General features: G+C 45.0%; 1 protein-coding gene and 1 long non-coding RNA gene across 5 annotated transcripts in view; one reads left to right on the top strand and one right to left on the bottom strand.

The window, feature by feature from the left end:
* Positions 1 to 8865: 8865 nt before the first annotated feature.
* Positions 8866 to 9680, bottom strand: LOC309367442. Its single transcript, XR_014167176.1, has 2 exons — positions 9583 to 9680; positions 8866 to 9263 (listed from the first exon to the last, which is right to left on the bottom strand). It is a non-coding gene; the product is annotated as an uncharacterized lncRNA (long non-coding RNA).
* Positions 9681 to 12547: 2867 nt separating this feature from the next.
* The window catches only part of LRFN2 (leucine rich repeat and fibronectin type III domain containing 2), a 242481-nt gene continuing 229485 nt past the window's right edge, over positions 12548 to 25543 (top strand). For 2 of the 4 annotated variants that reach the window (XM_081903949.1, XM_081903948.1), the window contains exon 1: positions 13187 to 13783. The gene's annotated coding sequence lies outside the window, so the exon portion shown is untranslated. The other 2 variants (XM_081903947.1, XM_081903950.1) reach the window with 2 other exon arrangements.

Raw genomic sequence — 25543 nt, forward strand, 5'->3', positions numbered from 1 at the left:
TAATTATCTTATGTGCAAATTGTTGGGAATTTCATTCCTCCGTGCTGCAGATGTGTGATTGTTGTTGTCAGTCATCTGTGTTTACATTCTACAGTGTTGGATGTCATGGGAATGGAAGTTCAGATACACTGTTCCGTTCTGTATTGCTTTCGGTTTTCCCTTCTCTCCGAGGAAGAAAGAGAGAGAAGAGCCATGTTTTCTTTGTTCTGTTACGTTTGATTTTGTACATAATAAATTTAGGCTTAGATGTCACACCTCAAGGCTCAGCTTCCGTTTGGACTCTGCTAGTGCCGTGTGCTCATGTCCTTGGATATGGGTCACATCAGCGTGACGGGACACAGGAGTGATGAATCATCCCGTGCGGCGCTGCATTGGGGGAGAGGCACCGGCCTCGGTGTTTCCCAACACAAATTGCCTTGAAGCTGTGGTTTAGAAGGTGATACATAAACTAGTTGTGATGATGGTGGTGCAATAATGGTGCATTAGTGGTGAATTTATACTGGAACATACACACACCATTCAACTTTATTAGTTGTTTTCTGCTGCTGACCCTAACGTTATACCATTCTTGTCATCTGGAGGGGTCTTCTTGCACTGTAGAGCAACAACAGTGGGACAAGATAACAACAAGCCCAGAACATTTTTAGTATGAAAAATCACAGGGTTTCAGCAGAAAGCTACAGGACATGCACCAGCTGGAAATGAAGTAGTATGTCCATAGTGTCATAGAAATTTAGAGTTGGGTTCTGAGGGTCATCTAATCCAACCCCTTGCAATGCAGGGATCTTTCACCCTGAGATGTTTCATGCTCTACCGACTGAGCTATCCACCCAAAACATTTGCAGATCCCAACCAGTGCTGGATTTATGTATAAGCTAAACAAGCTATAGCTTAGGGCCCCACTCTCTTGGGGCCCTCCCAAAAATATACTTCTTCTTAATTGTATTTGAGTTCAACAAATATTTTGATAAAATACATACTTTGTTGTGTGCAAATGGTTTTAGATACCTATTAGGTCCATAAATTCCCATATAGCATATATTCAACACAAAAATCAGCGACAATTTGTTGTTGACAAAGGACAGCTGGACGTATAAAGGGCCCCTTTATATGCTTAGGGCCTCATCAAACCTAAATCCGGCTCTGGCACCAACAGTATTGAAATTGGGACTGTGTATAACCACCATTATGCCATCAGGAGCACAAATAATCATGAAAGCACAAGAAGAAAGGATGGCTGGAGGGGCTTCTGGTATTTACCTTTCTGCATTCCCCTGCTCTGCATACTTGTGGACAATCCCATGGACAATCTGCAAAGAAACAACAGCCTTTTCTATCTTTTATTACTTCTTGGTTTGCTTGATAAATGAGCTGGCAAGGAGTAATGTTAGATAAACGTGAAATACCCAGAGACATTTCACAGAGCAGCAGGACAGGTACCTGTGGAAAAGAAGACTCAATGAGCTGCAATAGAATGACAGTGTAAGAATCTCATTTAATTTGACAGTGCTATGAATATTTAAAGTTTTATAAAGAAAATACAGGCAAGGCAATCAGCCTTCTTCAGCCCTGTGCTCTGGGGAGCAGAGTGATCTTCCTCGTATTGTCAGCACTTGTGCGAGAGATTAAGGGTGGAAGCCAGCAGAATGTGTCAGCAGAACCTCCAACCTCTTCTCAATAAGCTTTCTAAAGGAGGACAAGGGGACGGAGAGGAAGCAGATAATTAACCCAAGGTGCTGACACCGAAAACAGCTTTTCTTCTTCTTTTTTTAAAAAAAAGTATTTCCAGGGTCTTTGCATAGGATGCTCCAATACTGAGATATTAAAAGCTGGACCCATTATTCTGGAACAGCATTGGCTATGTGATAAGGGCACTTGTTATTAAAACAGGGGAGGATGAAAGGTTTTCTCTCGACTGGCATTCAGGGCTTAAGTGCTGTGGCTCTGAACAGCTGCTTCATAAATTGTGAGAGCCATTCAGCGTAATACAGCTAGAAACAGAAGGATGTGTGGAATGGGAGGAGCTGGACGCTGCCAGCAAAGATGAAGGATCTCTGATGTTAGCGGAGAAAGTGAAGGCAGTCCATGGTTATAGAATACCAACAGTCATCTTTAGACATAAAAGTCAAGTGAGCCAAGTTTAAAACAGTGTTCTTGTTAGAAACACGAGCTCTAATGAAGATATTTCCAATCATCTTCCCAAAACAACTTCCCAATAGGTAGCCATGAAAATGTGCAAAGGTTGAACTCCTTAGGTATCAATATTATCCCCTTGGATGATCTGTGCTGCCACACCTTGATAGGTCACAAATCATGCTGGCCTGCTGTAGGAGTTTCCTAATGCAACCCTTCAGGACCCAGTTTTTTAATGTTCCTTTTCACTGGGGTGTTTCCTAACAAAGTGGTGAAACATTGTAACCATTTGTTAGTGATTTAATTAATTCTTGCTGCACTTTGAATGAAGCCATGGAAGTGCTTGTGGTATCATTTCCAGTAGCCTTTCTATTTAAGATTCTATAGACTGTTGAAAGACTGTCATTTTAATAAGCTGTTAATAGCTTTGCAAGCAGTGCAAATGGCTGCTAAATGGGTCCTGTTGCATAGGCTTGTAGAAAGTGAAAGCAATAGTAATAGAGCTATACTTCGGGGGCGGGGGATCCCACACAAGCCCAGTGGCAGACCCTGGGGTCTCAAAACACAGTGGCGCCCTGTGCAACACCACAGTTCAACACCCCCCACCCACCCCCACCTCTTGTGCTCCATTGTAAATCATAGTTGTGGCTTCCCCAAAGCTCCATGCCCAGTAAGACTGAACTGGCTGCACTCCCCTAAATCTGCCTCTGACAAACCACATTGTTAATCCAAGGAAATTATTTGATCAGAATGCATTTTATCAATGTGTTTTCGCCAGACACATTGCACAGTTAAACTATGGAACTTGCTCCCATCAGAGGCAGTGGTGGCCACCAACTTGGATTGAATTAAAAGAGGATTGGACAAATTAATGGAGGATAAAGTTGACAATAGCTACTAGCCATATTCTATCTCCACTGTCAAAAGCATTATGCTTCCAAATACCAGTTTGCTGGGAATTTCAGGCAGGGAGAGTGCTGTTGCATTCATGTCCAGTTAGCAGGCGTCCCATAGGCATCTGGTTGGCCACTGTAAGAACAGGATGCTGGACCAAATGGACCACTGGCCTGATTTAGCAGGCACATCTTATGAACATTTCTTGTGCTGTAGATTTGCCTATTCCGATGCCTTGACCAGGTAGTCAACAGGTGAAAAATACCCTAGAGACTGAGATCAAACAATGAGAAAATGTCACCTGTTGAACTTCTGAAGATGCAGCCTTGTTTTTTGATGGTGGTGGCGGCAGTGGGGGGATTCTGTGGTTAGACTTAACCTAATTGTTTTTCTCAAAATGTATCTGGCTGCCAATCCCCAATGGTCTTCTTCCATAAACCGCATTGTTTCAGCTATCATTCCGTATGCACACCCATGTTGCCTCTTGGTTGGGAAATTTGCTTATTCATTGAAATGGTTAATAATAATAATAATAATAAGTAATAAATTATTATTATTATTATTATTATTATTATTATTATTATTATTATTATTTATACCCCACCCATCTGGCTGGGTTTCCTCAGCCACTCTGGGTGGCTTCCAACAAAATATTAAAATACAGTAGTCCATCAAACATTAAAAGCTTTCCTAAACACGGCTGCCTTCATATGTCTTCTAAAAGTTTGGTAGTTGTTATTCTCTTTGACATCTGGTGGGAGGGCATTCCACAGGGCGGGTGCCACTACCGAGAAGGCCCACTGCCTGGTTCCCTGTAACTTGGCTTCAGCAAAAGTGAGGACAGGGCAAAGAATTGGGCAACACACAGAAACCTCCATGTCTTCAAATGCTCTAGAATGTATAATCTCTTTGTGTGTGTCTATATTCATGAAGTGATGAGGGAGTAGAAAAAGCAGGACACTGTCTTATGACGAGCACCACAGCTACCATAGGAAAGCACTGTCTGTCTGTATCTCTCCCATTCTTTTGAAAGAGTGCCTGCCAGGAGAGGGAAAGGGATGTGGTTTACACTGTTGATTACCTTCATTAAAGTGCCAGTTGCATTCATTACACTTGAAAGGAGGTGCGGTGGGGAAGTTCAGTGGTTGACTTTTCTAGGTAGATGGTGCTGCATTCATTTTCACTCTTGATTATTCATAGACTGCAATATCATTCATTCTGGAAGAATGGATGTAAATACCTATGCATTAGAACTGTGGGAAGCCTCTAATTGCAGCTGTCAGCTGTCTTACAGGAAGGGGGGGATTATGGCCAAACCATGCACACCTGCCCTATACCTGATGTCATTCAAGGTATCAGGTGTGGAGCAGGTACAGCTGTGACTGGATCAAAATGGGGTTTGACGGCACTATGCTGATCAGCAGCCCTCTGCACAGTGCTATGCAAGTGACAGAAACCAGCTGATTATCATGGCTTCTGATTTTCAGAGTGCTGTGCATTTTTTTTCGATGTTATTGTGCTGTTGGGTGATTGACAGATGGGCAGCTCCACCCACCTTTCTGACTTGGTTCATGGGGGAAGTGGGTAGACAAGGATCTAGCCTGCTGGCCTGGTCCCATTCCCCACCCCCATATTGCAGAGGAACAAAAAAGGAAGAATCATTATTTGTCCATGCTCTGAGAGATGCAGAAAAAGATGCTTAAATGAATGTGATGTACATAAATGCTTGTAGCTTTATTTTACAGTAGTCTCGACAGTTCTTTACATCAACACTGCCATCGATTGGTTGTTCTGAGCACTTCTTCAATAAATGAAGTTGATTGTCAACCAATGATTAGGCATCTTCTTCAAGTCCATGCAGATCAACTTCGCTCTATATCTTTTAGCATGTGGAAAGCAGAAATCATAAAGCAGAATCGCAGAGTCTCTGGACATCAGCAGCAAATTGTGCTGTCAGTGCACAGTGCAATAGCAAAGGCTTTGGCACATGTTATCTACACATTTGTCAAGGTGAGTGACATTTGCAGCAAATTAAATTGTCCAAGCAACTGTTGGAGTATCTCGGTTTCTTTAGCTGTTCTGAGATCTCCTTGTTCATCCTTCCTTGAGTGTTGATAGCAATGCTGTCTTCCCAACAAGAAAGATGGCATTTGCTTGGAGAGAAATATTATGGCTTGCTACATTTTGGGAGTGTATGGCTATGTGAGTAGTTCAAATGGCCTAGGACTGGGATTTTGAAGGATGGTCTGGTCCCAAATGAGCCTTCTCAGGAGCAAGTTCATCATCAAACATCTCTGGTTCATGTTTTCTCCACCTTCTGAAATGAAGCGGATGGCTACTACAGCGGTACCTCTAGTTGTGTTCCGCTCTTGTTATGGACTTTCAGCTTACGAACATGCAAACCCGGAAGTTTACTTCCAGATTCGCCACACGCACATGTGCAAAAGAAATCTGCATGCGCAGAAGTGTTCGATTGTGCCGTGCACATGCGCAGAAGAGGCGCTCTAGTTGCAGACTTTTTGGGGTGTGAATGGCACCCTGAAACAGATTAAGTCCGCAACTAGAAGTACCACTGTACCTATTTTTACTTTTAGGTACTTGGTTAAAATGTATCATTTTTCCAGACTTTTGATTGCTTTGGATGCTTTTGAAACAACTCTTTTAAATGGTTTTGTGTTCTTTCCAGCTGCTGCTGTGAAATGCTATTATTATTACGTTTCAATTGCTTGGGTGGGTGTTCCTTAAACAGTGTCTGGACAGAGTTGATCCAAGTGACATTCTGTGCTCGGACTTTCAAAAAGCTGTTGAAAAATACCTCACCCAAAACTCCTGAGCAAGGTCAGCAGTCATCTGAAAAGAGGACAAGTCCTCTTCTAGAGCAATAGCTAGTCAATGAAAAGGGAGAGAGTAGGAATAGGATGCAATGGGGGGGGGGTGTAACAAGTGGAGTCTACCAAGGCTCTATACTAGGACCAATGCTTTTTAAGCTGTGTCACGAATGATCTGGAGTAAGGGATGCATAGTAAGGCGGCCAAGTTTGCCGATGACAAAGTTTGACAAAGTGATATAGAGTATTAAAAACAATGGATTATAAGGAGATCCAAAAGGATCTATCCCAAAGTGCAAAAGTGATTCAATGTAAGCATATGAAACACTGCACCTTGAGGCATATTCAGTGGTGGAGCTTCATGCTCCGGTACCGGGGGTGGAGAGCAGGTGAGGGAGGGGCTGGTGTGCATCGCAGGGGTGGGGCATGCCGCCCAAAAGGGCGGGGTGCACATCTTGGGGGTGGGTGCTGCCCAAAGGGGTGTGGCATGCATCCTGGGGGTGTGGTGCGCTGCCCGCAGGGGCATGGTGCACATTCTGGGGGTGTGGTGCGCCGCCTGCATGGACGGGGCTCCCAGCATGCTTGGAGGGACAGCCAAAATGGAACCCCAAAGGGATTGCGCTGCCGGGGGTGGTGCGCTCCTCCTGCCCCCCTCTTCCTCCACCAGTGGGCATATTATTATTATTATTATTATTATTATTATTATTATTATTATTATTTCACTAATTGCACACATACACTATTGGCGTCTGCACTGAGGGTTACTGAATGGGAAAGAAATATTGAGGTCATGGTGGACAGCTCAATGAATATGTGCAGTAGCTACAAAAAAGGTGAATTCCATGCAATGGAACTCTGGGAAAGGGCTGGATATAAAACTGCCAATGTCACAATACCATCACGCAGCTCTATGGTGTGACTGCACTTTGAATACTGTGTACAGATCTGGTCACCACACCTCAAAAAAGGGCAATGTAGATCTAGAAAAGGTTCAGAAAATGATCAATGGGATGGAACACACACCCTAAAAAAGAATGCTACATGTCTGCCTTCTTAGCTTATAAGTTTATGAACCAGAAGTTTATAAGACATGTAGAAGTGTAGTTTATAAGGGGGGATGTAATATAAGTGTTGTGTTGTGAAGAAAGTGTCTAAAGAAAGCTTTTCTCTCTTGTGTAGAATACAAAAGCCCAAGGTTATCTAGTGACGCTGAATGTTGTAAGATTCAAGAGAGACAAGAGGAAATACTTGCTCACACATCAAATAGTTAAACTCTGGAACTTCCTACAACAAGATATAGTGATTGCCACCAACCTGGACAGCTTTAAAGGAGGATTAGACACATTAATGGAAGATAAGACTATCAATGGCTATTAGTCATGATTGATGTGCAAACTACTTCCACAACTGGAGATGGTATGCCTCTAAAACCCAATTGCTAGAGAACATCAACATGTAGAGAACAGTTCTGCTCATATCTTGCTTGCTGGCTTCCAATAGTCATCTAGTTGGTCACTGTGAGAACAGGATACTGGACTAGATGAACCTTTGGTCTGTTCCAGCAGAGCTTGTATTTTGTCCTTATATTCTTAAGCCTCTTGAGGAACATAGGAAGCTACCAAATCAGACCAGCTCTGTATTGCTGACACTGATTGACAACAACTTTCCAGGATTTAAGGCAGAGATTATTGCTGATCAACAGCCTTTTCATTCTTGAGAGAGAGAGAGAGAGAGACAGAAAGGTTGGGTAAAAATAACTTAAATAAGTGTGTGTTGGAATCAATGTGATGCCATTTTCCTAAAGCTATCCACATTATCATTATTATTTAGGATCCATTTTTATGGACCATTGATCCCCCGCAGCCTGCATTGCAGTGTCTCTCTCTTTACTTCAAGAAACCAGGCAGGAGGGGAGAAATGCTTGCTTTGTAGTTTGGTTCAAGTTTCTGAGGTATCATCAAGGGAAGTCAATTCCATCTGCTGCATGGCTGGTTGGCTTTTGGTAAATCATGGATAAATTAAGATTTCTAAATGCCATTTCACAGATTACCAGGAAACAAACCTGGGTTTATCATGGTTATACTGTCAGACACACTCTCATTTCTGAGTGGCAAGAGACTTCATGCCAGAGCCAACCTTGGTTTTGGTTTCTTTGGAAAAAAGGTCACTGAAAACTGTAGTCCTAAGATAGTGGGTCACTTCAATTTCAATTGATTGCTCACTGGCTTAGATGTTTCTATGACAACACATCTGTATGGCACCCAGAGGTTCATACCAAATCCATTGTATAAACTGTCCCCAATTCCTTTAATCCAGTGTGAGAAAATGTTGTGGTTATTCAAACATCTGTGTTGGTCCTCTAAGTCTTTAGAGGCTTCAGCTTTATTAGTGCTGGATCAGGCCATCTAGTCCAGCATCTTGTTGTGTGGCAAGTCCCATCCCCCATGTGAAATGAAGACACTGGACACATTATTTAAGGTTAATGGGCATAAAAAGGCCACAACTTTTATTGATTACAGAATTGAAAGGTATTGGCCTTAGGCATTGGCTCCTATCGACTACCCGGCATGGAGACCGGGAAGGGTTATCCACAAGCCGTGGGAGTCCTGTTGAAGTACGCCAACTAGGATCCCACGGGTGTCACCGCTCGGGGGCGTGCCGGAGGCCCTTACCTCCCTAGGTTTCGGACAAGGCAACGCCCCCCGGAGTCCTCTACCGGACTACCCTTTTCATTGGGGGAAGGTGATGCGCTTCCTTCTCCCCATTCATTTGCATAACAATCAACCCCTGCCAATGCCTAACCGCCCTTCGAGCAAAGCTCGCCGCCAATACCTTCAAACCTGTAACCAATTCCTAATCCCTGCTATGATGTCCCCCAACCACATATCGTTTCCAGCATCTGACAGATGCACGCCATCCCATCTGTAGAGGGCCTCGTTGCTGTACTGGATGTTTGGGTGGCCAATGACCCACCCGTCCAGAGCCGCCACTCTACGCTCCACAGCCCGCTGCAAGACCTTTCTTGCTTTATTGATTCCAACCGGGCTCAAACAATCCCTCCATGTCCTCCTCTCGAGCAACGAGGACCACAAGATAGTAATGTTTGGGTAAACCGCCATCAGATCAGCAAAATCGTCAAAAATGTTCCATCTCAAGTCAATAGCTTTGCAGTACACTAGGTCGTTTTCCCCCAACTGGATAACCAGGGCATCAGGTGGGCCCTCAGAGGCGGCTCTCGCCATCACGGCTGGCTTGAATTCGCTCCAGTGCATCCCTCTTCACACTATCCACGCCAACTCAACATTTGCAGGTAAGTTCAAGTTTGGCCCCAACCCGGGATTCATGGCACGATTCTTGGCCCAATGCACAATGCTGTGGCCCACCAACCAAACGCGCACCTACCTGAATTCTGAAAAGCAAATAGACAGAAAAACCAAGGTCATAGATTCTTTCTTACGTAAGCTCTATATGCATTAGATTTCCACCGGCCCAGGTCCTCTCTGTGGAGAGCCCGAGGTGCACAGCAGTGGTAGTGGCCCCAATCCGAAAAGAGTGAGACGCAAATTCAGCCGCGGGCAGACCGCATGCTGCCAAAGCCATGTGCATCACCCGTGTAAACTGGTGTCTAGCCAAGAGCGATCCATCCGCGTGAATCAAAAAGGGGCCGGGGCTATTGGGTCTTAAGTAGAGGAAACGCCTTGTATCCCTAACCGGGCAGGGACCAGTACCTTGTGCGGCTGGTAACCGGATGAGGGCCCCCCTACCCTGTTGGTCCGTCTTAGAGCTCCTTACTTGAACGGTTAGGTCGTTCCTCGATAGGGTCAGATCACTTAGGAGGATCAGCTCAGCTGGAAAGGGGAAAGAGGGCGGTCCCAGGGCATGCCTGGCCTTAAATAGGCTAGGCCCCGCCTCCCCAGCCCACCAATTGGCGGACAGGGTCGAAGGCATGCCCAGGGATTCCCAATTCTCGCGGGGGGCAAAAGGCCAGCCCCCGCGTGTGTGGGAGGGGGTAGCCCGCAACCCCCTCTCCTCCCCAAGCTCGGAAATGGCTTTCTCACAGTGGCCAACCAGATGCCAAGAGGAAACCTGCAAGCAGGACCTGACCACAAAAGCACTCTCCCCTCCTTTGGCTTCCAACAACTGGTATTCAAAAACATTGCTGCCTCTGACCTAGTGGGTAGTAGCCATTGATAGCCTTATGCCAGTGGCAGGGTACAATAGGATAATACAGGGACTTCATCTTAGCAATTCCAGGCCTACTGTGTAGCAGGATATACAGCCCCACCCTCCCCCACATCAGCTCTAAAGGGATAATCCGGTTCCCTTGTAAACAAATGTTTCGCATCCCTCAAGACTCATATGCAAAACTGAGCCATAAAAGAAGAAAGATAAATCTTAATGACTGAGTATAATCAATCAGCAGAGAGCCTTGATCACTTTCCCCTTCCCAATACTCCTGTTCCCCAATATCTCAATCAGTTTTCCCCTTCTCCCACTCCGTCTATCTCTCTGTGTGTGCAGGTACATTGTATATAGGGGTGGGTATTCTGCTTTGGGATGCGGGTGGTGCTGTGGGTTAAACCACAGAGCCTAGGGCTTGTCAATCAGAAGATTGGCGGTTCAAATCCCCATGACAGGGTGAGCTCCCGTTGCTCAGTCCCTGCTCCTGCCAACCTAGCTGTGTAGTGCAAGTAGATAAATAGGTACCGCTCTGGCAGGAAGGTAAACGGTGTTTCCCTGCGCTGCTCTGGTTTGCCAGAAGTGGCTTAGTCATGCTGGCCACATGACCCAGAAGCTGTACACTGGGTCCCTCGGCCAATAAAGCGAGATGAGCGCCGCAATCCCAGAGTCGTCCGGGACTGGACCTAATGGTCAGGGGTCCCTTTACCTTTATTCTGCTTTCGGGTAGGTTATACTAAATTAAGCCAGCGTGAAAGCCAGCGTGGTGTAGTGGTTAGAGCATCAGACTAGGACCTGGGATACTATGGTTCTGTTATAAGTTTCTGAGTGTCAGGGTTCAGGAGTGCCAGCTTGGCCCAGTGACTGTGGGTGCCCAGGGCCATGGGTGCCATGCAGCTTGCATGGCCCTGGCACTGAAATTTGTGGGTGCCTGGCCCCTTCATGGAGAATGTTGTGGGTGCTCAGGCACCCAGGGCCCCAGGGAGTTGGCACCTATGCCAGGGTTTGTGGGTGCAAGACACCAATAATTCTTGGATCTAGTAAATGTCATAATTTAATCAATGCTTGGAGAATTAAACTGGAAATCAGACTCTCAGCTCCCTGTGTTCAAAAGATCACCTGAAATTTGGGGCATTAGCAAAGGCTCTGTGCCAGCCAACAAATGGGAAGGAACTAGCTCCCCCCCCCCCCGAAGCTCTGAGTACATTAGTTAGAAAACAATTGTATTAGGAGGAAAAATTAGGATTTCATTTGGCTGTGATGTGATCAACAGGTGTCTGTCTGTTAAACACAGCAAGCCTGGGGGGGGGGAGTGGGCAGAACACAATGTGGGCTGCCTGTTTTGAATTGGAGGCTGCAGCAATGGGAGATATGGGACCCTCTTGGGGTGTATGCTGTGGATGCCTCCATTGTAGGCTCAGGTTGTGTGTGTGTGTGTAAATCAGCCATATATCATAAAGACACATTGTGCATCATTTTGAAAGATCCCTGGGTCTAAACCCCTGGAATCTCACACCACTCATGGTGTTGTTGTTGTTGTTGTTTAGTCGTTTAGTCATGTCCGACTCTTCGTGACCCCATGGACCAGAGCACGCCAGGCACTTCTGTCTTCCACAGCCTCTCACAGTTTGGTCAAACTCATGCTGGTAACCTCGAAAACACTATCCAACCATCTCATCTTCCGTCGTCCCCTTCTCCTTGTGCCCTCAGTCTTTCCCAACATCAGGGTCTTTTCCAGGGAGTCTTCTCTTCTCATGAGGTGGCCAAAGTACTGGAGCCTCAGCTTCACGATCTGTCCTTCCAGGGAGCACTCAGGTCTGATTTCCTTAAGAATGGATAGGTTTGATCTTCTTGCAGTCCATGGGACTCTCAAGAGTCTCCTCCAGCACCATAATTCTATAAATACTCATGGTGTGCAACAGTTCAATTCTCCACTTGGCCATAAAGCTCACTGGATGACCTTGGGCCAGTTGCTGCCTACCTCACAGGGATGTTGTTAGGATTGAATGAGGAAGGGGGAGAGCCATGCATGCCACTTTGAGCTCCTTGGATGAAAAGATGGGGTGCAAATTCAATAAATAAACAAGCAAGCAAGTTGTGCTGTCAGCAGAGCCATTGGATTGAATTGACCCTGAGTTAGTCCTGTACATTTCTTTCAGCAGGTCTCCTCTGAGCGGGACTTCCTTGGTCAGCCCAACCATCTAGCTATTTACTGCAGACTTTCCTAAGCCACGGAGGGAGCCAGAAACCAGCCCCCTTAAGCTTCCTCTCCAAATCGTGTCCCTGCCCACCCTACTCCCACACCCCATCTCCTGGCAGCGAAGTTCCTAAAATAGCAAGTCTGCAAGAACATCTTTTTAGCACTAGAGCAGTGTGAATGGAGGGGAAGTTGTATTACCGATAGAGTTTACCCCTCTTCCCCCTTGCATTTTTGGGGGGCGTGTGCGCGCCTTGCACAGTTGCTTCCACGCGCCTTCCTAGCAGCAGCAGCAAGCAGCAGCAGGAGCAGCAATGCTTTTCAGCACCCACGAGCGAAAGGCGGCAGCACTTTGCTCTCGCCTCCCCGCCCCTCCCTCCTTCTCCGCGCAGAGCCCTGACATGCTTTCTGCTGACAAATGTTCACCGAGGCTGCCGAGGATTTAAGCATGCCGGGCAGCGTCTCTCCAGCTTAGGGGTCCCTGGTTACGCAATGGCTTATCCAAAGCGGCGCAGCGCCACGGTCGCCCTGCGAGCCTGCCGGAGAGTTTGGGACTATTTGGTTTCGGGTGCCTCGTCCCCATAAGTCTTACCCTTACCACACCGCCTCTGCCGCTTCCCAAGCCTCTCCGCCTACTTTTTTTTTGCTTTTAAACGGCTTTTTTTTCCCTGGGGGAAGGGACTGGTCCCCCCCGCGCTTTTCTTTGGAAAGTATTGAACGAGGTTTGTTGTTGGAGATGGGCGCCTAGATGGATGCATTTGCTGCAGAGCCTACTTTCTTTACGGCGCGGCATCGGGAGAGGTAAGAAGAATTTCTCAAGCTGCTTGCGAGGGTGGATCCTTTTTTCCCTTCTCCTCTCTTTGGTCCCCCCCCCTTCCCTCTTCCGCACCGCTTGTCTTACAAGCCTTGCCGGCTCTGCCATCTAGAGCACTTCGTGAGATCACTCCAGTGAGTCTGCTGGGTTTTTCTCCCCCCGTCCCTTCTCTTCCCCCACCCTCCATCCATCTCTGTCTCTCTGTGTGTTTGTGTGCACAGGGGTGGATATCCCTCCTCCTTTTCTGTTCTCACATGCATACACACATATACACAGAGAAGCTCTGCTAAGGTGAACTTGGAGACTTGCAATGCTCACATGCGTGTGGTACCCTGGGATGCGTTTGGAGCCATATGCCTGCAGGGCTGCTTAGTCGTTCAAAATTATCTTTGGGAAAAGAAAGGGGGGGGGGGAGAGCAAGTTTATTCCTTCTCTGTCTGACACACACACACGTCTTCTGCTGTTTTCTCTCGGGTTTTTTTTGGGTGCTGTGGATATTATTAAGAAGTCTGAAGGATTCAGTCATTTGGACCTCGCTGAATCAGGGTCCATCTGCCAAGGTTTCTTCCTATAAATATATTTTGCATAACTGGTGATCGACTGAGGATTAAAAAAAATATCATTATATTTTCATTTGAAGAAGAAGGGGGGTGGTCAAGGATGCATGGCATAGAAAGAAGAACTAAGTACCTTCCGGAGATTATATTTCCAAACCAGGGATAAATGTGATTCATCAAAGGTAAGAGCCGGGGTGTTTCCTATCAAACTCTCATTGTATATATAACATAACCTTTTCTTTAATGTCTTAGAGAGCATTTGAGGTGGGTTTGAAGGGCATTTGTGGGGAAATGCATAACTTTATTTGTATGTTTCTAAGACCTTTGGTAACAGAGATCTTGCGGAGGGAAATGAGTCTTGTTTTTGCTTTGCATTTAATAAGGGGAAAAAAGGAGTTCAAAGGAATTGCATGGTGTGTGTCTCCCTTGGAAAAAAAACTGCTGCTAGAAATCTAAAATAATTTATGCTGGAGTAGATCAAAGATCAAAAATGGGTTTGGAAAGGGGGAGCAGGAGAAATTACAATATTCTGTTAGAACAAGCATTATGGGAAAAGAAGGAAGGAGAAATATGTGGAAACCATCTAGGGATTTAAAAATTAAAATAAAAACCCTCTAAAGCTAAGGAAGAACTTTGCTATGCAGATAAAACTCTGTTCTGTCTGAAAGCATACAGTTCAAGGACAGAGGATCTTTGGAGATGTCATAGAAAGAAATAGAAACTGGAGATATGTGGCAGGAGACCAGGAGAGGCAGCAGGACTGGAAGGGAACACCTGAGATCAGGTGAAATCCCGCTTTGTCTTACAGAGATTCCTGATAATGTAAAGGAATAGGTAAAGAAAAGAGGGTCCCAATGGGATTAAGCAAGTAGAGCTATTGAAAGGTGGGCAAATAAGGAATGGAGACCCACCTTGATTATGCCATATCATGTCACTCCAGCGTCATCAGATGTTTACAGTTCCCTGAAAGAGCTGGGCAGTTGATGTGGAAGTGGTGGCATTTGCATGTAGTATGACAGATCAAAGTGGGCATTCTCTCTTGATCACTTTCTTTGACACTCACATTCCCTAAATATATTAAACTGGTGTTCTAGATTAAGAAGAAAGGGGAAATCATATTCAATAGATCCTCCAGCAGAAAATTGCTGGGGAGGCTCCACTGTGAACTTTCTAAACCCCTTGCCCATTGATAAATGGGCAGCCACTATGCATTTACACCTACAGAAAAAGGAAATGAGATTATGTAGCAGGACTCTATGTTGTGTGTGGCACACCTAGTGATTTGTTTCTATTTCCTGGAGATGCTAAGGGACGATCAAAGAGGTGGGGGGTTTCCTTCCATACTCTTTTGCGAGTAACACCACCATTGTATGCAGAGACAGGAGGAAAGACGGACAATCTTGGAAGAGGAGCTTTTGCCTAATGTGCTTCTAAGCATATGTACTGCTGAGTAAACATGCATGTTCTCAGATACACAGTACCAATCACTAGGAAGTCAAGGATCTGGCCCCAATTCGTTCCTCTAGGTTTCATGGATGTGGAGAAGCTATGACACCTCAGGTGTCACTGGGCAGCAAATGTTGATCCTGTTATGGAAATGGTTGTGTGTGCTGGAACTATCACTGGTTTGAGGAAACGGAGAAACACAGTGTGGTTGGACATTGCTTTTCCCTACGATGCTTCCCATTTATCCCCACTTTGGTTCTTACCCTGAGTAGAGTTAGCTTGCAGTTGGCACATGCCCAGTCTATGTGGTTTGCATCCTCTTGTCAAAACAGAGTGAGGGTGGCTGCAAAGCCCCTTTAGGGTGTATGATTTGCTGAAAAAGAGGTTGTGCTTTTTTGGGGGGGGGTGGACTCTGTCCAAATATACCTTCATAACCTTTGGGAACTGGCACCTTCTGCAGCATGGTGTGCATTTTGAGACCGTCTTCTCTGCAATGTGACTGTGATGAAATAAATAACATTCAGGACCCAGTTCTTATTTCGGTCTGATTAACATTGTAGGTGGAGTGCCTTGTTTCCAGGATCTCGCCTAGGCAGTTTCATATCTGCAGACAGTAATAAAACCACGGTTCACTGTGAGCCCTGGTTCTGCTCCTCTTCCTCTCAGCCTGCCTGCTTCCTCTCCACTGTTGCTGCTGCCATTTAACAACACTTGTTTATATTGAAATGTGGAATATAATCACTTAGTTTTCCCTTCTCTCCTCCCCCTCCTCCCCCTACTCTTCGGAAAATGTAAACAGCCCACTTAGCATTTCTATGGCAGCCTCTGTGCGTCCCTTTCTGCATGGTGGGATAGGAGCTGACAGCTCCCTGACAGTCCTTTGCAAGTCATCTCACTCTGTCTCTTTCACCACAGCCTTCAATCCATCGACTGGTGTTTGAAATGTGGCAGTCATGTCTGCTTTGGGCATGCATGTATAGAGATGCTTGTTCTGGAATAGGGATATTGCTTTTTTCCTGGGCACAAGGGCACTGTCATGTGTGGAAATGGACTGGGGCAAAGCTTTGTTAGATGCAGGTGGCATTTCCTCCTCTCTCTGAGCTTCTAGCCAATAGGCTGGAGTGAAAAATAATGCTTTTGAGCACTTTTTCCTCTTCAGAAGAGAGGGGGACACTTTGGAGGAAAGAAAGGCGAGACTCATCTATGCTCCTGTCTCTGTACCCCAAATCTCTCAGCAATACTTGCAAAGACAGAAACCAAGTTCTGTTTTCCCTTCATCCAGTCATAAACAAGAGACTTCTGGGTAAAGATTCCTAAGTCAGAACCACTTTGTTGGAGACTCATAAGGGCTCTGAGCTTAACGCTTCCCCTCTTCCCAACCTGGTATTTGTGATCTGTGGTTCAACCTAACTTATATTTTACTTGTATTTTCGCCCCTTAGATACACTAGTCTGAAGAGGCATATAAATAAACAATCAAATCATCTATCAGGTGCCAAATTGAAAGGTTGTCAAGTACAGCTTTAACTACAACAAGGAAAGTTTTGTATCATTTTAGAACCAATTAAAATTGAGCTAGGAGCCATGAAACTAGACTTGTCTTGTATTAAAAGAACCGTGAAACTAGGTTTGTGGCCAATAAATCATAAAAAAGCAAAAAGAGAGAGAGAATATTTCAGGACTACCATATTCATAACCTGCTTGTACAATTGCAGTAACCATACTAATATCAGCTGTTCTTGAGACAAATTCACTGGTGTAGGAAGGAAGTGTGCTTGTGTATGTGCATTTACATCAAAAATCATTTCATATCCTTATGATGTTTGTATATTTGCCAGATGTCAATCCTTTCACCATAAATCTTATAATACAACTTTTTCCTCTAATTAATTAGTGCCCATCTTTAATACTGCAATACCATGATGCAGTGTGATTGTAAGCGAAAAAGCATATACAACTAGCATAGATTATACCAAACAATTTGGAATGTGTGTGTGTGTGACAGCTTGAAAGCTATACCTTCATGAGCCAGAGATCTCTGGTTGGTTCTATGATTACTGAAAGATCTAAAGAAGTATCTGGATTTTTAGCACCCACAATCCAAGACCTAGAACATGTTCACATGGGAGTTACTTGTGCTAGTGGTTAATTACTGTAAAACACAAATGAAAGTGTGGAAAGTAGGGGAAGCTGTGGCAGATGAGGGAAGTGATAACCTGTTCATTGAAGTTCGTTGCATCTTTTTTTCTGTGTCTAGTGTGTTATACTGGCATCCTCTGAATGCAACAGGGATACCACAGAATGACCCATATAAGCAAACAATGGGTAGCTTTCTTCTTGCGCTTACAAATTAGATCATTTCCCCCCCTAGTGCTTAAGAGACTACTGGGAACTCAGATTATGAGAGCATGTTTATATCATCAAACTCTAAGGGCTTATTAAAAACTATGTCAATTTGTTAAAGTCTCTAGATGATAGTAATGGAACATGGCAAACATTAATAAGTAGAAATGTGATTGGAGAGGCTGTCTAAGGAAGATACACCGGGTGGGGAAACTTTTTGGCTCCCAAGGCCCAATCCTTATCATGATCAGCCTCATGGGCCAAATTTGGCAGGTGGACAGGCCCACCTACCTGTCAATCACATCACATCAGTATGACACCACATGATTGACGGGTGGGTTTGGCTGCCCACCTGTCAAATGCAGAGCTTTGCAGATCTCTCCCCACTTTAAAGTCCTGGTCTCAGAGCTCTGAAAGGGGAGTGTTGGAAGGCTTGGAAAGGCTTTAAAACAACCCTCATAGAATCATAGAATCATAGAGTTGGAAGAGACCACAAGGGCCATTGAGTCCAATCCCCTGCCAAGCAGGAAACACCATCAGAGCACTCCTGACATATGGTTGTCAAGCCTCTGCTTAAAGACCTCCAGAGAAGGAGACTCCACCACACTCCTTGACAGCAAATTCCACTGTCGAACAGCTCTTACTGTCAGGAAGTTCTTCCTAATGTTTAGGTGGAATTTTCTTTCTTGTAGTTTGGAACCATTGCTCCATGTCTGCTTCTCTGGAGCAGCAGAAACCACCTTTCTCCCTCCTCTATGTGACATCCTTTTATGATCCCATATACAAACTTCATGATCCCATATCAGCCTGAGACATGAGTATGGGGCTGTTTTAAGGGCTTCTGCAATCTGTTAAATGAAAAGGAGTGGGATCAGCTGCACAGTTTTTGAGAAGTGCTTTGAAGCAACCCCCAGCACTCCCATTTCAGCTGAAATGGGGGCTGCCTTACATTACTCCCCAAAAGTGCTATTTGAAGCAGCTTGTGTGTAACTCCTATCAGCAGCCTGCCACTGCCACCCGACTGACTGCAGAAGATGCACACAATCTGCTTCAAACAGCATTTTTGAGAAGTACTTTAATCCCCACTCATCAGCCGATGAGTGGAGATTAAATCCTACTGCCTTGGCTGTGCGATCCTGTTCCCCGCTGGCAGCAGGGCATGCAGCCAATGCATGATTTAACCTTGTACTCCTGCCCATCAGCTGACATCACTGGGGATGTCAGCTGCTGCGTGGGTGGGTATGGTTTGGGGAAAATCCCCTTGTGGGCCGAACTATTCCCCCTGGCCTGCTGGCATCTTCCAAGGTTGGCCTGCAGGCTGGTAATTCTCCACTTCAATATAAGGAATCACCTGTAGAGTGAATGTCCAGCCTTTCCTTATAGAACAAAAAATATACCAAAAATATACCAAAATATACCAAAACCATGTACCAATCTCTCTCCCTCTCTCTCCCCCACCCTCTCTCTCTTACACACACACACTCCATTATATCATGCCACTAAAATGATGGCATAGCTCATAAATGTTGTTGAAGAGGATGCAAAAAGCTCTTAAGGATAATTTAATTAATTTCAGGCTATTTTGATTCTGTTACAATTTTATTAGTATTATGGGAATAAAAAGCCTTCCAGTGAATATGTACAACTAATACTGAGTTTATTCATGGTAGCAAAACTGATCATCACCTGACTAAGAAAAAGTTCCTTATTCACAGAATGTTGCTTGGTAGTGTTGCTGTCACAATCAGGACTGGCCCTTCTATGAGGCAGAATGAGGCAGCTGCCTCAGACAGCAAATTCTGAGGGGTAGAAATGGGCTAGAAATGTGTGCTGTGTGGTCTGCCCTGCAGCCTTTAAGCTGGCTTCCTGCCCTCAAGTGAGGTGGAGACACTGTTCCATCACCACTAATCAAGTAGGATCCAACTATCAGGCTAGTCGGATTTGGTGTACAGAATGGGGAATGCGCCATCCAGTCCTTTGCCTCAGACAGAAAAATGGCTTGAGCTGTTGCTGGCAAACATTGAACAAAATTTTGATGTCAATCTTTACCATTGCAGCTGAAAAGGCTGCAAATCATCTGTCCCCAAGGGCACCCAAGAATGACTCCCATCCTTCAAGCTATGTCTTTGAATGCAAGCAGAACTGAACCCAGTGAAACCTACTGCCGACTGAACATGCATAAGATTGGGCTTGGACTCTGTGAACCCTTGAGGCACCTGCTGTTTTGCTTTCTCCAGATTTCCCACCATTTCTTAAAAGAACAGGCTCCCATTCCCACCCCCTTGTTCCTGATGTAAATCTCCACTCACCCCTTGTTCCCTGGTGAGCCCCCCCCCAATGTGTGGCGTGTCTCAGGAGCCCTGGGTACAACCATTAGACAGGGACAAATTTGCCACATGCCTTATCTAGAGAAGAGTTTGTGAGACTTCCCCTGGCAGGAGTGAGAGGATGCTGGCCAACTGTGGTCATTTGGAGTAAACCTTGGTGGCACCCTTGAAAGACTGCTGGCATTTTCCAAGCAACCTCTGGTTTCAGTGTGGCATTCCTCTCTCCCATGGGGTGAAGCTAGTGGCATTTCCATGGGCTGAGTAAAATATTTGGGGATGCCCCATGACTGAACATTGGAACACATTCCCACCCCTCAACACACCTATTCGACACTTCTCCTTAAGAATGTGGGTGCAACGTTTTCTGATTCAGCTATTCTGACAATTTACCACCACAACTAAACGGCAGGTAGTGATGGCTGGTGAACACCTGGAGTCAGCTTTTGGGAGGAGGCTACTTAGACAACCTACCTCCACTTGTTGACTGGCTTGTTGGGCATTGATTGGTGCAATTGATTGGAGGTTTTATCTTTTGAAACATTGACCAGCAGAGGTGGGGTGAAGTAAACAGGTGCCCCTCTGCTCAGCTTTAAGATGAGCTTTCAATGAAAGCTTTCATCAAGCATCTGGTGTCGAGCTTGGACCCAGTATGAGGAAACAGTGGGAGTTTAGTCCTATTTGTATATTCAGCTTATAGTTGCATTTAGTGAAGATTCTTGATGGGTCAGGTAAATAAAAGTTGTGATGATTTAACCCCCAAAGTCCTGTATTGTGCATTTGGTGACAATCCCCAGGGAATGTTAGCAGTGGTTAAATTGCCCCATTCTCTGCATTGTAATACACACAGAGAATTGTGTAATTGGAAGGGACCTGAGGCTCATCTAGTCTAATTCTCTGCAATGCAGGATTATGCAGCTGTCCCTTACCAGGATTGAACCTGCAACCTTGGCGTTATCAGCACCATGCTCCAACCAATTAAACAATCCAGGCAGTTCATAGTATTGATGATGATGCTTGGTGGCAGCATTGGGATGACCTGCTGTGATGTCACAGAGAGGCAAGATCAGCAGAATGGTCCCTGTTGGATGAGCTGTACTGATGTCATGCTGCCATTGGGTGAGCTGCTCATAATATGAGGATATTCAGGCAGAAGTAACAATGGATAGTAATAACAGGGTGTTGGTGAAGGAGAATTGGTGGAGAAAGTGTTCCAGAGGAAGAGAATGAGAGAAGACCATAAAGGGGATGGGCTGAGAAGGTAAAAGGCCTGGGAAACTAGGACAGAAAGTAGTAAATAATAGACATACACCTAGCTGGGAAGAGGGATGACACTTTCTGAAAATCTTGATATCAAGCTTATTCACACTGGTTCCCCCCCTAATTCTAGTCTCGCACCTTAATCTCAGTGTCCCCATTCGGCTAAAAATATGAACAATCCTTGCCTATTACATGCACTATTACATGTATAATACTGTAAGAATATTATATGCATTTACACTCCTAGTTTCCTAGAGTAACAAGATACCACAATGCATTTACCTATATAAAAAAGATGCATATATTTATATACATGTGGAATTTTGTGCCAGAAGTGCAGTCCCATATGCAGCTTGACTCTTTCATACATATTATGTGCATAAGATATGTATTTCATTCTGTATCATTTTGCATATATTTAGCCGGGCTTTTAAAAAATGCTCGAGTGAACACAAATGGACACTGGACACAAGGGTCATTTTGATCCAGCAAAATTTGATCAGGCTACAACCACCCCAAATCCATGTATAGCCCACTTAAAATGGATTTCCCTTCCACCCCTAGCTATGAATTACAGAGGCGAGGAACTGCATCTTGATGCAGAGCAACCAGCCAAATCGATGGATTTAGGCTCCAAGTGTTAAATTACGGGTGGTCTATCTGGAAAGAAGAGCTTTGTACTGGCATTGGATTCTTTTTGTACAATTTTGTAATGGGAGATCTGATACAAATGAAGTGGGTGCTCTATGCTTTTTATAATCTGCATCTAAAATATTTTGTTACAATCACTTTAAGGCATGTTGTAGCAATGGGGTGTGTGTGTGCGTGTGTGTATGTGTAATCCCATTTGCAATAGTACTACAAAGCTCTTACCATCGTCCCAGCTGTTGCTCTTGATCCCACCCCATCTCCAGATTGGAAAGGAGGGGGGGTTGTCACTGTTTTTTTTTTTTTTTACTTCAGAGTATAATAACCTGAATTACCTTCAACTTGGAAGGCTGCCAATGCCCTGCATGGCAGAAGCAGATGTAAACATGTCACTAAACAGCCCACAAAGATGCTGTATGGGATACTGAAAACATGCCATTTAGAGATGAGGCTGCTAAATTTCTGTTTGATTTGTTTTCTCCCCCCTGCTCCCCCCCCACTTTCTTGTTAGTTTTATTCCGGAGGGAGATTTGGGAGGAGTTTTAATAACAATAATTCTGTGGCCTTATCTGCCTGTCCTACATTTGTTTGATTTCCTTTGCTGCAGTGAAATGAAGTCTTTGACATCTCTGTAGAATGTGCAAAAGAGTGGACACTTCCTATGGCTGGAAATAAGGGGTGAGGAACCTTTGGCAGCCTGAGATCTGTAATACATTCATAGCAATCTTTTGAGGGCTTCATTACAGCGGTGGGAAGAGCCAGAGGCCAAAGAGAGCTGGCAACAAATGTAAATTTTGCCTTTGTACAGGAGGCTTGTTTACACACCCACCCCTCTCTATCCTCCATCCTGATAAGCCAGAGACATTACCAGAGTACAATAACACAGTCCAGCCAGGAAAAAGCAACCCTGGCAGAGCCAGTGAGTGTTGTGGCTCAAGGAGAGTTCTGAGGACCAGAGAGAGAAACCATGAGGGCCACATTCATCCTGTGTCTTAGGTTCTCCACCTCTGCTGTAAATACCACAACTTCTAAATGCATGTGACTCCTGGAAGGTTTTCCTGAAAAGTTTCCTGGCTTCTATCTGTTTCCTTCTGGCTGATGAAGGTATCCAAATGCATTTCATTTTAGATTTTTTGGGGGGTAGAGGTAGGGGATGTTTCTTACTCCAGTGCATCTCATCTCTGAACCTACCTTAGAATGTTACACCTCCACAGAATACCCATGGAAAGCTGTCTCACTGGTCCATCCAGCACAGAGACTGGCAGTGATTCTTCACGTTACCTGACTGGGGACGTTCCCTAGCTTACCTGGAAATGCTGGAGGTTATCCTTGGGAGCTTTTGCCTGCAAAACAGATTCCCTACCACTGAACTAAGGCCCTTCCTTGAGTGATACATAGTGATGCATCTCTGTAGTGTTGCTTCGTTTGCTGTGGCAACTCTCTGTTAAATAGGAACTGTGATTCTGAATTTAGCAGTGGTAGAGATTGAAGGATTTGGATTAATATAAAGGTGTTGAAAGGCCAGCTGGGGTAGGTATTTTATAAAGAGCTGGCCTCTAATCCTACTGGCAGGTGTTGTGATGTCAGAAAGGTTGTGTTAAACTGGGTAAGATAAGGAGACAGGTCCTGGAATAGCCAACAAATCCCAGGGCTTAGATTCTGGTTGGATGCAAGATAAGAGGCTGGACTAGTGCATCTCAGTCCATGTCAGCCTCTGGTGCTCAGAAGTAAAACAAGGTGGATTAAGGAGGAGGTCAACTAAGAGTAAATGAATAGCCAGTTGTTCCTTTCTTTTTCACTTGGCTTTATATTGCTTTCAAAAGACAGACAGAAAACATATGTTGAAAGTGGTTAAGGTTCTTCCTCTGGTCTCATTAGTTACGTAAGTGAAGGAAAAGAGATTTCTATCAGGGTTGAAAATGACATTTCTCTTAGGGCTGGAAATGACACATTCTAGATTATAAGGATGCTGGTGGTGCTGTGGAACTTCACTGTAACCTCAGATTCTGGTGCAATTATATGTGCTACAATAGAGACTACAAAGATCAGCGCTGGACTCTCTCTGTGAAAGTGAGGTTTACAAGGAGCTTGACTTTGCATCTAGTCCATCAAGAAGATGAGAGAAATACAGGTGGACATCTAGCTTTTCACTTGTCACAGCTTGTACCAATAGTCCACTGGGAGGAAAAGCTCAAGATGGAATCAGGCAGGTGTATCTCTGCTGCTGTATCTCTGACTTCCTGATCAGGCATATCTGTGCAACATAGTTCATATCAACACAGCACAAGCATAACCTATAGAGTGTTCTGCTTAAAGAGCCGTCTTCAGGTGTTAGTGTTGCTGTGTTACTCAGCGTGGATGTGGGGGCCCCAACCAGTGTGACCAACTGCAGTGATGGAGCCTTCACACATACAGCTGTGCACCATATCCTTAGATCCAAGAACCATCACATCTCCATCTTGTCATAATTGAGCTTCAGTTTCATCAACCATGAGCTGCCACAACCCAGCCCTACTTTCAGACACCATTTCAGCATTCCCATAGCTTCTCTCAGGTTTTTTCCCCCCAGCTGGAACTCACCAGAACTCAGTTCCAGCACCTCTTAGGTGGGCACCATTGCCATTATAACAGAACAAGGAAGGCATTCACAGTGAGTTCTGGCACCTCTTTTTTTCCTAGAAAAAGCACTGGCTTCACCTGACTCGGATGAAAAGGGGAAATGGATCTGGGGGTCACCAGCATGCTGGTGACAGCTCAGCCCCAGTCTCCAGATGACCCCATCTATCAGCTTCATACATTTTTTCAGCCAATGCTTTGATCCTTCCTCCTGTTATTCATGTGCATATTTATACTGTCAGGTTGTATACTGCCAGCTTAGAAATTACCACACTGCTAAGTCTATTACTGTGGTGTTGCCGTAAGTGTGCACTCCTCACTCCCACCACATACCACCTATAAAATGGGATGTGTGGGGAAATAATGATCTACCTGTCCTTTAAAGAAAGCCTGCTCTGGAAATGGTCCAACTTCTGCCACAAATAGTGGTTCTGGAGTTGATTATAGTCAAAGCTGAACACCACCCCATCCCAAGTTTTGCGGGAAGTTCTTGTAGGCTTGCAGGCCTCTGAAGTTTAAATTCTGCCCTCAGATGAGACACAGCTTTCTCATCTGAGTCATATAAAGATGCTTTACTCTGTTACCTTGCTCACATCACCTGCACCAGACGGTTACACTACAACACTTGAAAACAACAAGATGTTCTTCTGGTGTTTTGTTCTCCTGTACGTGTGATGTTGAAAAACAACTTTAGCAGGTAGCAACAGTGTGTGTGTGTGCTGCACATTCTCTGTGGTGTGACAGATATTCAATCAGCTTGCTAACTGAAATAGCTCCATAAGATGTCCTTATTACACTGAACAAAATTGGCAATGCACACAAGCACAAAAGATAGGGATATTGTATATCCAGTGCTTTTTTCAGGGGCTATTCAAGGGTTTGCAGTACCGGCACCTCTTTTTTCTTTTCTTCTTTTTGGTTAACAAGTGTGACACATACATGGTGAGTAGGTTTTTAAAAAGGTAAAGGACCCCTAGATGGTTAAGTCCCGTCAAAGGCAACTATGAGGTTGCGGCCCTCATCTCATTTCAGGCTGAGGGAGCTGTTGTTTGTCCACAGACAGCTTTCTGGGTCATGTGGCCAGCATGACTAAACCACTTCTGGCACAATGGAACACAGTGATGGAAACCAGAGTGCACGGAAACGCTGTTTACCTTCCCACTGCAGTGGTACCTATTTATCTACATACACTGTCATGCTTTCAAACTGCTAGGTTGGCAGGAGCTGGGACAGAGCAATAGGAGCTAACCCCGTCATGGGGATTCAAACCACCAACCTTCTGATTGGCAAGCCCAAGAGGCTCAGT

Source organism: Podarcis melisellensis (genome assembly GCF_964234715.1).
Source record: "Podarcis melisellensis genome assembly, chromosome: 3".
Lineage (NCBI taxonomy): Eukaryota > Metazoa > Chordata > Lepidosauria > Squamata > Lacertidae > Podarcis > Podarcis melisellensis.